A 13,637-nucleotide genomic window follows, 5' to 3' on the forward strand; every position below is an offset into this window, starting at 1 on the left:
AACCTTCCTAGGCAACTATCGGCATAGCTCCTTGCTGAACAAGGTCAGTGATGGGCTCCTACAAGAATGGTCAGGAACGCAGTTCCGGTAGCAAAATTTGGAGCTCCACCCCAGAGCACCCAATCTGCACTGAAAGATGTTGAAATAAAATGCATAAGCCACACCCACAGTGTGGTAGTAAAAATTTTGGTAGTCCATCACTGAACAAGGTGAAGGTAGCTACCTTCACCTGATTCCTGGCCATGCCCTTAAAGCATGTGGAAGGAGCTCACCATCCAATCCCCTTCATGTTATTGGATTAGGTGAGTCCCAAAGGCATCCTCTCTCCAATGACCCGGTTGTGCAGACCTATAGTTCCTGGCAAGAGGCAGCCCATTATTTTTCAAAAGATGCCCTAAAGGAGAAGAGGCAGTTGCTACCACTGCCCATTTCCACCCCAACCTGCCAACCCAGTGACCAAAGGGAAAGCCAATTATCAAATTGTAACAAAATGCCCAACACCCCTTAGCCAGTCCATCCTCACTCCCCAGTGTGGAATAGGCCAAAACCCGGTTGCAACTAAAGTACTGAAACCACAAAAAATTCCTATTTGGCCTCCGTGGACAACCCCTTCAGGGCACACTGTAAGATAGGGAAGGAGGGAGGGTATCTCCTTCTTCAGCAGCTGGAGGCAAAAGGAGGAATGCCTCAGGCACAGTCCTATTTATAGGGCTCGCCTAGGCATGCCCTCGGCTGCAAAATGCTGTACACGGAGATGCGTAGCCAGGAACAGCGATCTTGCGATGCCCCATGAGATTGCTGCTGCTCCAGTAGGTGAAAGCACTGAGGCCATATTCTTCCTGGACCCAGCACAATTTCAGACGGCCATTAAATTCGTCCGACTGTGCATTTCTAGCAGGACTACCAGATATTTTAACAGCTTTGTTCCCTATGCTATCTCACAAGATTTATTTTTCTCGCCATGTACATCTATACATCCAAATTAGACAGAGTGGTGGGCTCCTCCTTGCAGCTCAACATCTCTAGCAGGATCCAGTGCAATTTTGCTTCCCACACCTTTGCAGGCGGCAAAATCTAGCACAGAGACACACTTGAGTGTGCATTTCAGTGAGATTTTTTTGTTTCCCTGCATGTATCCTCCTGCGAGATTTTGCTACCTTCAGAGGTGCGGGAAGCAAAATTGTGTCCAATCCCACACTCGCATGCCAGAGCCATGGAGCTGCGTGCAATTAGCTGTACTGGCAAGAGCCCACCACTGATTAGACTGTATTATTTCTCTGTCATATAATATATGCATGTATAGGCATAGTTTCTTTCTTTCTTTCTTTCTTTCTTTCTTTCTTTCTTTCTTTCTTTCTCTCTCTCTCTCTCTCTCTCCCCTATCCACTCCCATCCCATAATTTTTTACAATTTGTTTACATTTAAATTATTGAAGTTTTAAGTATATGTAGATGTTAGTTGCAATTGGCACCCAAAACTTCATCCTCTGTTTTTATAAATAATTGTACAAAATTGAGTATTCCATTTCTTTTGTAGTTAAGAATGGTGATTTATGTCCCAAAATTTTTAAGTAGTAGTAGTCATCCGCCGCCGCCTCCTCTTCCTCTTTCTTTTCATTATGCAAAAGTCTTTTCAAGACAACCAGCAATTTGTAGTCTGACAGCTAGCCCTTTTATAGGAAGCTGTCAGATACAACAGCCAATAGTGTTTCAGCACTATTGCTCAAACGCTGGATCTGGGTGAAACCATGTACAAACTGTCAATATATGACTCCTTCCTTCCTTCCTTCCTTCCTTCCTTCCTTCCTTCCTTCCTTCCTTCCTTCCATTTATTTATTTTTTCATGTTTATGTAGAATATATTGGAAGTGTTCACCCTTTAAGAGCTGTATGCAACAAAATTTCATTATAATATATGCCGGTTAGTGTACATTCCAAGTGACAATAAAGTTATTCTAAGTCTAAGATAAGTTCTAAATATATGCTAGTTAATATATTTAAAATGTTAAAAAGGGGGTTTTATTTTAATTTGTGCAAATATGATAAATTTCTCCAATTCCTGAGGTAAGGATAAGTAGTCTCCAATTGAGAGTTATAGAAGAGTTAAGTCCTGTTTGTCATTTTATTGGGTAATAAAATGCTTTAGTAAATTTGAAGTAGATACAGTGTTTTGCATTAGTTGATTATAGTCTTTCTTGTGTGTATTCACTAGTCACATGGGCAGCTACAAGCAGCCACTCTTCATTTAGCAATTTCATTTTGTGAGTGCTTGCAAATATGATTGTAATAAATACAATGAAGCATTATTTTTTGTTACCAATGAGCTCTTTTGTTGTCTGACCTAATAACAAAAGCCTTGAATATGAAACTGACTTAAGGTCAGGCCAGTTTCCAGCAGCAGCAATGAGGCTTCTAATCAACTAATTAAGCTGAAGAAGTTGAGCTTGTTAACTTGCAGTTAGCATTTGGAACTTGCAGTTAGCACTTAGGCAAGTACAGTGGAACCCCGACATAAGAGCTGCTCTACTTAAGAGCAACTCGAGATAAGAGCTGGGAGGGGAGAGATATTTTTGTTCTACTTACAAGCCCAAATTCGAGATACAAGCGCCAAGGAGCTGTCTCCTGAAGCCAAACGCTAACTTCCGCGTTCGGCTTCAGGAGACAGCTGCGAAGCGGCGCGCATGTTTTAAAAGGTTGCAGCCGGCCTGGGGGGCTCGGGGGGGTGCTTGCAGCTTTCTTTCTTGCTCTTTTTCTTTCTCTCTTTTACCTTCCCTTCCTCTATTTCTTCTTTTCTTTCTCCTTCCCACCTTCTTCCCTCCCTCCCTCCCTTCACTCATTCCTCTCTTACTCTCCCCTTTCATAAGTTTCCTTGCTTCCTTCCTCTGTTCCTGTCCCTTCCCTCTTTCCTTCCTTCCCACCCTCCGTCCATTCATTCACCCATTCCTCTCTTGATCGCTTAAAGCCGGTCCCTGGTGCAAAAAGGGTTGGGGACCTCTGTCCTACAGGATTGGGTGGCAGAGAAGTTGAACATATGTAAATTTAAAAGTTTAAGAAAGTTTACAAGTTAAGTGAAAGAAACTTCATTATTCATTTATATGTACATGTACATTTCTTCATTAAAAACATGTCTTTCTGCATAATTTAGACTAACTTTGTGAGTTTTTTGAGGGCTGGAACCAATTAAAATTATTTACATTAATTCCTATGGGGAAAAGTCGTTCGAGATAAGAGCTGCTCGACTTAAGAGCCCAGGTCCGGAACGAATTAAACTCGTATCTCGAGGTACCACTGTACTGCATTGTGGAGACCAAGGAGACAACCTATTCAAGCAATCCATTTGCTCTGGAAGCAAGCGAGGGTGGGTGGGTGGTGGGTCAGGCACAGGACACTGTACAGAAGATGCTTGAGAAGCAGTAACCTGTGATTTTCATAGCATCTCTTTTCTCTGTTTATCAGATGTTCACTCCGCAATCATTTTGCTCAATGACAATCATTTTAGTTCTTAAAGAATGGATTGCAGTTAGTAAATAAGAAGTGTGTGTAAATGCTTAAATAGATAAATAATCCAGACCTCAGTTCATAAAGTAATGATAAAATTGGTTCTTAAGGGACTTAAGGAGTAGATGAATAGTCAGAACCAGTCTTTTCCATGTGCATCTCTATTTAGATGACACCACTTTCAAGATAGATGAAATGAGTTTCAGATGGTGCTGAAGGACTACTTCAGTTTAGTGAAACTTTATTCAAATCACTCCATCAAATTGATTTAGGATTCAAAGGGGGAAATCTGCTTTGAAGAGCAAATTGTATCAGGTAGCTTCAAAGTGTTTCAAAGCTTTTCAAAGTGCTTCTCAGTTTGAAGCCTTTTCTACTGCTTTTGGGGTTGCTGCTGATGAGATAAAATGTTGTGACTTCAATATGCAGAAAACGCTGTTGGGAGTTTAGTGGTGTGATGGGGTCTCTAATATTGACATTAGTAGGCATCCAATCATTTCAGCATGGCATAAAACTCTTTGCCTGTCACATTTTTTAGCTTTTAGCTTGATTTTGTTCAAGTAATTTAATTTAATTTAATTTAATTTAATTTACCGTATATACTCGAGTATAAGCCGAGTTTTTTAGCCCCAAAAATGGGCTGAAAAACACAGCCTCAGCTTATATTCGGGTCATTGACAAAGTCACCACACGAGGGCGCCATTGCTTGAGCCAGAGCGAGGAGGCACCAGCTTTTGTCCCCTCTGGCACGCCGTAGTTCCTCTCCCTAGCTCAAGCAAAGAAGGCAGCCATTTGCAATGGTGAGTCGGATTAAAAAGGCCCCCTGCTGTCAGATTCTCCTCCCCCTCCTTTGAAAGGATTTAAACTGTTTAAAAAATGGTATTTTGTGGTAGTTGCTGTCCTTGCTTGGATAGGATCTAATAATGTGTTATGAGGCAGAGCTAGACAGGAATTCTTTTTCTATCTGTCTATCTTTCTATCTATCTATTTTTATATCTATCTATTTTTCTATCTATCTATCTATCTATCTGTATCTATTTCTTTCTTTCTATCTATCTATCTATCTATCTATTTTTCTATCTGTCTGTCTATCTTTATATCTGTCTATCTATCTATCTATCTATCTATCTATCTATCATCTATCTATCTATCTGTATCTATTTCTATCTATCTATTTTTCTATCTAACTATTTTTCTTTCTATCTATCTATCTATCTATCTATCTATCTATCTATCTATCTGTATCTATTTCTATCTATCTATCTATCTATCTATCTATTTTTCTATCTGTCTGTCTGTCTGTCTATCTATCTTTCTATCTATATCTATCTATCTATCTATTTTTCTATCTGTCTGTCTGTCTGTCTATCTATCTTTCTATCTATATCTATCTATCTATCTATCTATCTATCTATCTATCTATCTATTTCTATCTATCTATCTATCTATCTATTTTTCTGTCTGTCTGTCTATCTATCTTTCTATCTATATCTATCTATCTATCTATTTCTATCTATCTATCTATCTATCTATCTATCTATTTTTCTATCTGTCTGTCTGTCTATCTATCTTTCTATCTATATCTATCTATCTATCTATTTTTCTATCTGTCTGTCTGTCTGTCTATCTATCTATCTTTCTATCTATATCTATCTATCTATCTATTTCTATCTATCTATCTATCTATTTTTCTGTCTGTCTGTCTATCTATCTTTCTATCTATATCTATCTATCTATCTATCTATCTATCTATCTATCTATCTATCTATCTATCTATTTCTATCTATCTATCTATCTATTTTTCTGTCTGTCTGTCTGTCTATCTTTCTATCTCTATCTATCTATCTATCTATCTATCTATCTATCTATCTATCTATCTATCTATTTGGTTTTCTATGCTGATAACCTCACAGCAGCTAATGCTGAAGCTCTTCTTTGGATACACTTATTTGTTTGTTTGTTTATTTATTTAATTGGATTTGTATGCAATCCCTCTCCAAGGACTCAGGGTGGCTCACAGCATATATAAAAACAGAACAATAATGTAAATCCAATTAATGATGAGAAGGAATCCAGTTTTGAAGGATTTTAACTCTTAGGTTTTAGCTTTGTTCCTGATCGAGCTACTTTTTTTACTTTTTAATTTATTGTTAATATTGTTAATTTGTTTACCCTCTTTTAAATTTACAGAGCTAGTTTACTGGTTTTCTTTAAAATAAATATTCTAAAACATGTCTCAATTAATGTAATTTTATTGTTTTCCATTTTTATAAGTTACCAGTAGCCACTGCATTTTCTAACCTCGGCTTATACTCGGGTCAATACGTTTTCCCAGTTTTTGTGGCAAAAATTGGTGCCTCGGCTTATACTCGGGTCGGCTTATACTCGAGTATATACGGTAATTTAATTTAATTTAATTTAATTTAATTTAATTTAATTTAATTTAATTTAATTTAATTTAATTTAATTTAATTTAATTTAATTTAATTTAATTTAATTTAATTTAATTTAATTTAATTTAATTTAATTTAATTTAATTTAATTTAATTTAATTTAATTTAATTTAATTTAATTTAATTTAATTTAATTTAATTTAATTTAATTTAATTTAATTTAATTTAATTTAATTTAATTTAATTTAATTTAATTTAATTTAATTTAATTTAATTTAATTTAATTTAATTTAATTTAATTTAATTTAATTTAATTTAATTTAATTTAATTTAATTTAATTTAATTTAATTTAATTTAATTTAATTTAATTTAATTTAATTTAATTTAATTTAATTTAATTTAATTTAATTTAATTTAATTTAATTTAATTTAATTTAATTTAATTTAATTTAATTTAATTTAATTTAATTTAATTTAATTTCTTGAACAAAATCAAGCTAAAAGCTAAAAAATGTGACAGGCAAAGAGTTTTATGCCATGCTGAACTTCCGCGTTCGGTGTTCGGAGACTGCTGGGAAGTCGCGTGGCTGTTTTAAAAGGTGACAGCCGGGCGGCGGGGCTTCCCAGCAGCCTCCCGAACGCCGGTTCGTAACTTGAAAAAAGTTCGTAAGAAGAGGCAAAATTTTTCTGAACCCCGGGTTCGGTTTGGGAGGTTGCTGGGAAGCCCCCCAGCCCGGTTGTCACCTTTTTAAAACAGCCGTGCGGCTTCCCAGCTGTCTCCCGAAGCCGAACGCCAAACCTGAACTTCCGCGTTCGGCGTTCGGAGACTGCTGGGAAGCCGCACGGATGTTTTAAAAGGTGACAGCCGGCCTGGGGGGGGGGCTTCCCAGCAACCTCCCGAACCCCGAACTTTTGCCGAACTTCTGGGTTCGGGGTTCGGGAGGTTGCTGGGAAGCCCCCCAGCCCAGCTGTCACCTTTTAAAATAGCCGCGCGGCTTCCCAGCCATTTTTTTGCAGGGGGAGGGGGTTTGGTTGCTCGGATTAATTGACTTTACATTGTTTCCTATGGGAAACAATGTTTCGTCTTACGAACCTTTCGTCTTACGAACTTCCCCCTGGAACCAAATAGGTTCGTAAGACGAGGTATGACTGTATTGGAAACTTCTTATCAAAATATGTTCTGAAGGGCATTATTTTCCTTAGTCCCTATAATATGCTTACAGAGCTTATATTTCTTCTTGGGTATCTAACTGACCATTTTGGGGGGAAAGCACAATTGTGCTGTTCCACAACTCATTTTCAAAAATTTAAATTTAGTCCTGTATGTTTTTCCCAAACATAAAAAATCATGTATATTAAATATGTAGATATTTAAAGGTAGGCATTTATTTTTAATAAACAGCTATTTTTGTTACCATATGTAAATAATCTTATTGGAATTTAAAGTGCAAGGAAATGTTTAAAAATGAAAGAACACGAGAAGACAACTTCACATTATATATAAAGATAGATCTGACTTTTCTATCTAAAATATGCATAATTCATATCCTAAACACACATTCAAATGTACTGTATACTTTGTGCTGTTCTGGTCTACTGCAGGCTATAATTAACATACAATTTCTTTGCTGAATGATTTTTAGTGCCTTCAGATGATAATGGAAAAAAACCTCTAACTCTGTAACCTTAACCCAAATTTTTGACATAACTCTTTTAGCTAAATGATTGGTTCTAAGAAGACAATGGAAGATCCAGTGCAGCAACAGATGAAGCCTTTTTCAATCTTTGGACTCTGGATGATGTTATTCAATCTTTGTTATTCTGGATGTTGTTATCAATATTAGCTAATCGATAATTCTGCCAGTTTTGTTTTCCCTGTATTTTTTATTATTGCCTATTTATAAATTTTCAAGTAGGAATTTACTTAAACATTTAAATATATATTTTTTGAATAGTTATCATAAGGAGTGCATGGTTATGAATATTTTTTCTGGATACATATTTACAATTTTCCATAATATAGATATATAGAATTTTGCATATTTTTAAAAAATATTTTAAAACTTTCCTAATGTGTACATAGTGGTGTATTTTTCTTTATTAGAAGAAAACCATATCACACAATTCTAAAAATAGATATTTCTGCCAAATTTGTATACTCTGGGATTATATAGGGTAAGTTCAAGGTTAGAAAATATTGAGAAAAAAACTTATTTTTCATCCATCCCCCATAACTACCTGATATAGATAGAGAATAGGGATCATAAGAGCTATAATCCAAAAAGTGACATCTTGGGATAACTATCTTAAAAATGGATGTCAGGTTTTGCATCTTTCATTTAGATTCTCTCAATAAGTAAACCATTCTGGAAATTTCCTGAGCCTCCAAATAATCCCAGATATTCTATTCTTTTTCCTCTCATTCATCTATAATAGAGTGTAAATCTTACTGTGCATCTGATGAATTGAATATGATGAAGTCTTATGTAAAAAGCAATTTGTTAAGTTCTAGGGGGCCAGAAGCACTACTGTTTTAATATAATAAACTGACATAGCAATTCCTTTTAAAACATGTTCTTGTTGCTTTCTTCAACACAAAAATATCTGAGCAATGATCCTCCCTCCCCCCGCCTCTCTTATTGGCATTGGATTCAGAATATTTATTTGAAAAGAAATTCTGCCAAGAATGATCCTTAGAATTTCCTATGAAACTTTGTCCCTCAGAAGATTGAGGAAGACACCAGAAAGAACAACTGTCCATGATTTGATATCAAGTATAATGAACTAGGCAAGGAAGACCTGGGGGGGGGGGTATGTTGTTATACTTAAATTTGTAAACTAAAGGAAACTAGAATTCAATACATTATATGTTTCAATAAATAAATAAAAGATAAAAGGATAGTAATTCAAGTTCCTGAAAAAGTGAAAATATGAAAAAGTGAGCGAAGAATAGAAGACCATATTATTGCACAAAAGACAAGACAAAACAATTATGTCTTTTCAATCAGATCACCGAGAAAAAATATGTGTACATTGTGTGGAATTTTGCAGAAAGGATTAGAAAGGCTAAACATCAAGTTGTATAAAAATTGGGAAAGGTAGTTCCTAATAGTTAAAAAAAACCCCTACCAACCTACTTTGATTTCTTCAAAAAAGAGAACACTACCTCCCTACCCTCACACTATTATAGGTAGTCCTCAATTTACGACCATAGTTGAGGCCAAACTTGAGATTGTTAAGTGAATTTTGATCAATTTTAGGGCTTTCATTGCCACATTTGTAAAGTGAACCACTGCAGTTGTTAAGATAATAGGGTTGTTAATTTAATCTGGCTTCTCCATTGACTTTCCTTGTCAAAAAAGTTACAAAGGGGGATTTTATGACCCTGGGACATATTTATTTATTTATTTATTTATTTATTTATTTATTTATTTATTTATTTATTTATTCATTCATTCATTCATTCATTCATTCATTCATTCATTCATTCATTCATTCATTCATTTGTCCAATACACAAATATATAGGAAGAAAAATATGGACCAATTGTCAAGCACCTTAATGTAAATCACATGACCATGGTTATACTGCCAGGTTGTGTGAAAAACTCTTTCTTCAGTGTCACTTTCTTCAGTGCTGTTGTAACAATCATAAACAAACTGTTTAAGTCATGACTACCCATATGTTTAATGAAAAAAAAGAAATTATTTTGCTTCTTTCATTTATCTGGAATTCTGAAGCATTGGGGCCATAGCAGTAGAGGGGATATAGAAATAAATGTCTAAAAATATTGGACCAGTGAATTTTCTTTGGAAATGTCCAGATTTCAAATGAGGATAGGCAGACATTCAATTGGCAGATTTTATTTTAAGATTCAGCTGAACTTCTAAACTAGGTCAATTTGAGGGATCTTCAAGGGCTTCAAGGAAAACCAAGCAGATTATTCCCCTGTTGGGGCCATTATCAAAAGGACTATCTTCTCCATAGTTATCTCATTCACTTTATGTAGAAGATTTACTGTTTGCAGTACCTAAGAGGATGTGCTTTACTTTTCTTGAGAACATTTGAAAAAGTCCAGCAGGTAATATGTGGAAAATCCTCTCGGCTGTGACTTGCAAGATGAGCGAAGATGATATTTGAGGTTATAAAGATATCATCAAGCTCAGATAGCAATTCCTCTACAAAAAGCAGTTTCGTGACTTTGATTCACTATAGAGAGAATTTGGTATACTTTTACTGCATAAAACTCTGGGGCTGTTGAAATATCACAAGCTGAAACTTTGATGCAAGCTTTCAGATTATTTCAGAGAAAAACAATTTGTGGCAGAAAAATATTTAAAGAGACAATTTATTTGTTTGTTTCTTCAAACAGAAAGAGGCAAAATTCACCTAGCTGAAATACTTCTCACACTGAATCTTATGTACATTTGTTTGACAATCCTTTTATCTCCTGCATAGACCATAATTGCAGAATTTAAGAGTTTGAGCCAGATTGCCCTGTGGCTGTATTCATCAAAAATTATAGCTTTCTGTGTGATGAAAAAATAGCCACTGAATAATGTCTCCCCATGCTGAACTACTAATTAAAGCAAGGGTTCTATACCCCCTGGCGAATTCAAAAAGATTTATGTTCATTATATTCCTTGTGACTCTTTAACATCAAAATTCATTTCAAACTGTTTAGAACATTAGAATGCCAGCATGGATTCTCTCTTTTTTTCAATCTTATAGCATTTAAACACATCAGCCTCCTGTTTGGAATACTGTAAGATACTTCATATGGGGCTGCTGGGGAAGAGCATTCAGAAGTTATAGCCGGTGCAGAATGGGGCAACCCGAATAGTGATGGTCATATCCCAATATACTTAGGTGATCCTGACATTTTAGGAGTTATTTTGATTACCAACTAGCTTCTGGGTATAATTCAAGATGCTGCTTTCACCTTTTTCACCTCTACAAAGTTCCGGATCTGGTTATTTGAGAGACCCCTCCTCTTACATGAATCTGCCTCTCCAACTGGGTCAAATACAATTAACCTCCTCCATTCCTTCCTGTTGGGGGGCAAGATAGATATTTTTGGTTACTGCCCCTACCTTTTGGAACTCCCTCCCAGTGAAAATATGGTCAACCTCTCCATTCTAAACTTCAGGAAAATCATGAAAATATGTTCTATCTTGAACAAGAGAAGAGTGGTTTATGATTTGAAGATAGGGTTGCAGATACATATACTTGTTGGGGAGGTTGGTTTTTTTATGATGCTTATACATATTTGGGGCTTCCTAAAAAATTGTAATTCTTTCATTATTAGTGCTTAAAGCCTAGCAGGATGAATGGTTAAATCAATAAACCATGGATGCCCTGAGATATGATATTATATAAGGATATTAAGAGGTAAGCCACATTATGTCAACCTTTCATTCATCCAGTTCAATATATTTTATTTCCAGTGAGGATACAGGTGACAGTAGGCAGACCTTACTATCACATTCTAATAAATCCTATGTTCAAGTAGGAAATAAAAGTGCACCCTTTCTCCATGTGTGCCTGCCTTTATTTTCTTTACCTCTTCTGTTATCTCATGACTCAAGGATTCTGAAAATTATCAACGCGGGAATCGCTTCTGCACTGCAAAAAACTATGCACCCTCAACAATGTGTTATTACCATTAATCTTTGTTGCCTCAATGAAAACCTCTGTCATGTAAGAACAAGTTTAAAAGACATTAGTGAAAATAAAGTACCACAGTAGCATTCCCTGAGGGAATCTACTATTTATATTTTCCATTGCTAGAATTGTGCATTTGTTTTTCATCTTTGGAAAGCCAAATGGGTCACTGAATACACTTAAATGACTCCACAAAGAAGGTGCCAGGCTTTGTACCACATCACTAATGGCAATCCTGAATAGGATTTGCACTTCACATGGGATCTGCCAGGACTCTGTATAAATAAATCATAGTATCTTCCCCTCAGTGAGACTGCAGGGTCCCACATCAAACTGAAGATCATGTCATGACCAGCAGTTAGATGAGGGCATATACAGATCCAGTAACTGATTTTATATATATTGCTAGTCCATATATGATAATAAATGTTTGTCTGTCTGTCTGTCCATCTATCCATCCATCCCTCCATCTGTCTGTCTGTCCATCTGTCTGTCTGTTCAATAATGAATGAATGAATAAATATTTATTATCTTAATATCTAATTTCTAGTTTGCGGGCAGAAGAAAGATTTCTCTTCTTATTCCATGACTGATCAATTTATCAACTTTCAATTTTAAGCAATGGGCAGAAATTTTAAGATGTATTAGTATCTACATAGTCTCTAGAAGTTCTTCCTATGGACGTCTATAGTGCATTTTCATTCACATATAGAGTGGCATATATATTTTTACATGTTAGAAATTCAAGTTCCTTTGAGTGAATTCAGACAACAAAATAGCATCTTTAGTATAGGATCATTAGAAAGCTTTCGTATGAATTCCCTTATTTATATAACTTTTTTTTCCATCTGAGTGGCTCACAGAATTGTCCACAATATCATGTTCTGATTCCTTAAGGCAAGTGAAGCAGAAAAGCATGAGAAAGAAATATGTCCTGCCTGTCAAATGGCAAATGACTGACTGCCCCTTGTACTGTAAATGTTCTCTGATTGAAACCAAACTTTAAATGGTTTGTTCAGAGAAATATTTCATCTGAATGGCATGCAAATTATATTTGGGATGTTACTCAGTCACTTACATTGTCACTTTTAGATGTTGGAATTAAGTAGCAATTGCAATTTCAGATGCCACATATCTACAACACAGATGGTGTGGATTTGTGATGATTAATCTTATTTTTGTTTCTATGATTTTTTCCCCTCCAGTCTAGCCCATCTTGAGAGGGCTGTACAAGCACTTACAGATGGCACATAGATATGTAAAATAGCTAAATAAATAACATACTATTAGAAAGACTGTCAACAATGATTGAGTTTGACTGTTGTTATTGCTGTTATTGCTGCTGCTGTTGTTATATAGCTTCTTTTTATGCTGATACAGAAGTTAAAAAGAGTCAAGATGCATACTTTAATTCCTACGCATTAGCCACAAAGCCTGCTGGGTAAGACCTAATAATAGAATGTGAGATTATGGTTTTGTTCAATGTCACTGCATTCTTTACATCTATAGACCCAGAACTAATGAAAGAATCCATGACAACAATACTAAACAACACAACCAACCAAGCCAAATACATTAAGATCAAAACACCCAGAATCATGGACCTCACTACCTACTTTCAGTTTGATGGACGAATATACCAACAACCCCTGACCCTAATTTATTCTTCAGTCTCAAGTGAACATGGAAGGGATAAAGCTTGAGATGTGTTTAAGATGTTTTCTCGATTTTTCTGCCTGCATCCCAATTGGCAGATAGGGTTGAAACCATCCATTCTCCATTCCTAATATAGTTTATTTTTCCCCTCCTCTTCATCTTCTTCTTTCCTCTCTCTCTCTCCGTTAATTTCTTTTCTTGCTTTCTCTTCCAGCACAACAAACATGGAAAGACATATACTTGGAATACTCAAATGCGGGAGGGAGCTTACTGCTTCCTTTTGCCTTTCAGACCCACCTCAGGGGCCATCCAGGCTACAAACCATATTTACAAGCTGTTTAAATATGGTTTGTAGCTTGGATTAAATCATATTTAAATAGCTTGAAATAGATTTATACTATTCTTCTTTTATTTCTTTATCATTTTAGTA

The sequence above is a fragment of the Erythrolamprus reginae genome, chromosome 1 (assembly GCF_031021105.1).
Source record: "Erythrolamprus reginae isolate rEryReg1 chromosome 1, rEryReg1.hap1, whole genome shotgun sequence".
Classification (NCBI taxonomy): Eukaryota; Metazoa; Chordata; class Lepidosauria; order Squamata; family Dipsadidae; genus Erythrolamprus; species Erythrolamprus reginae.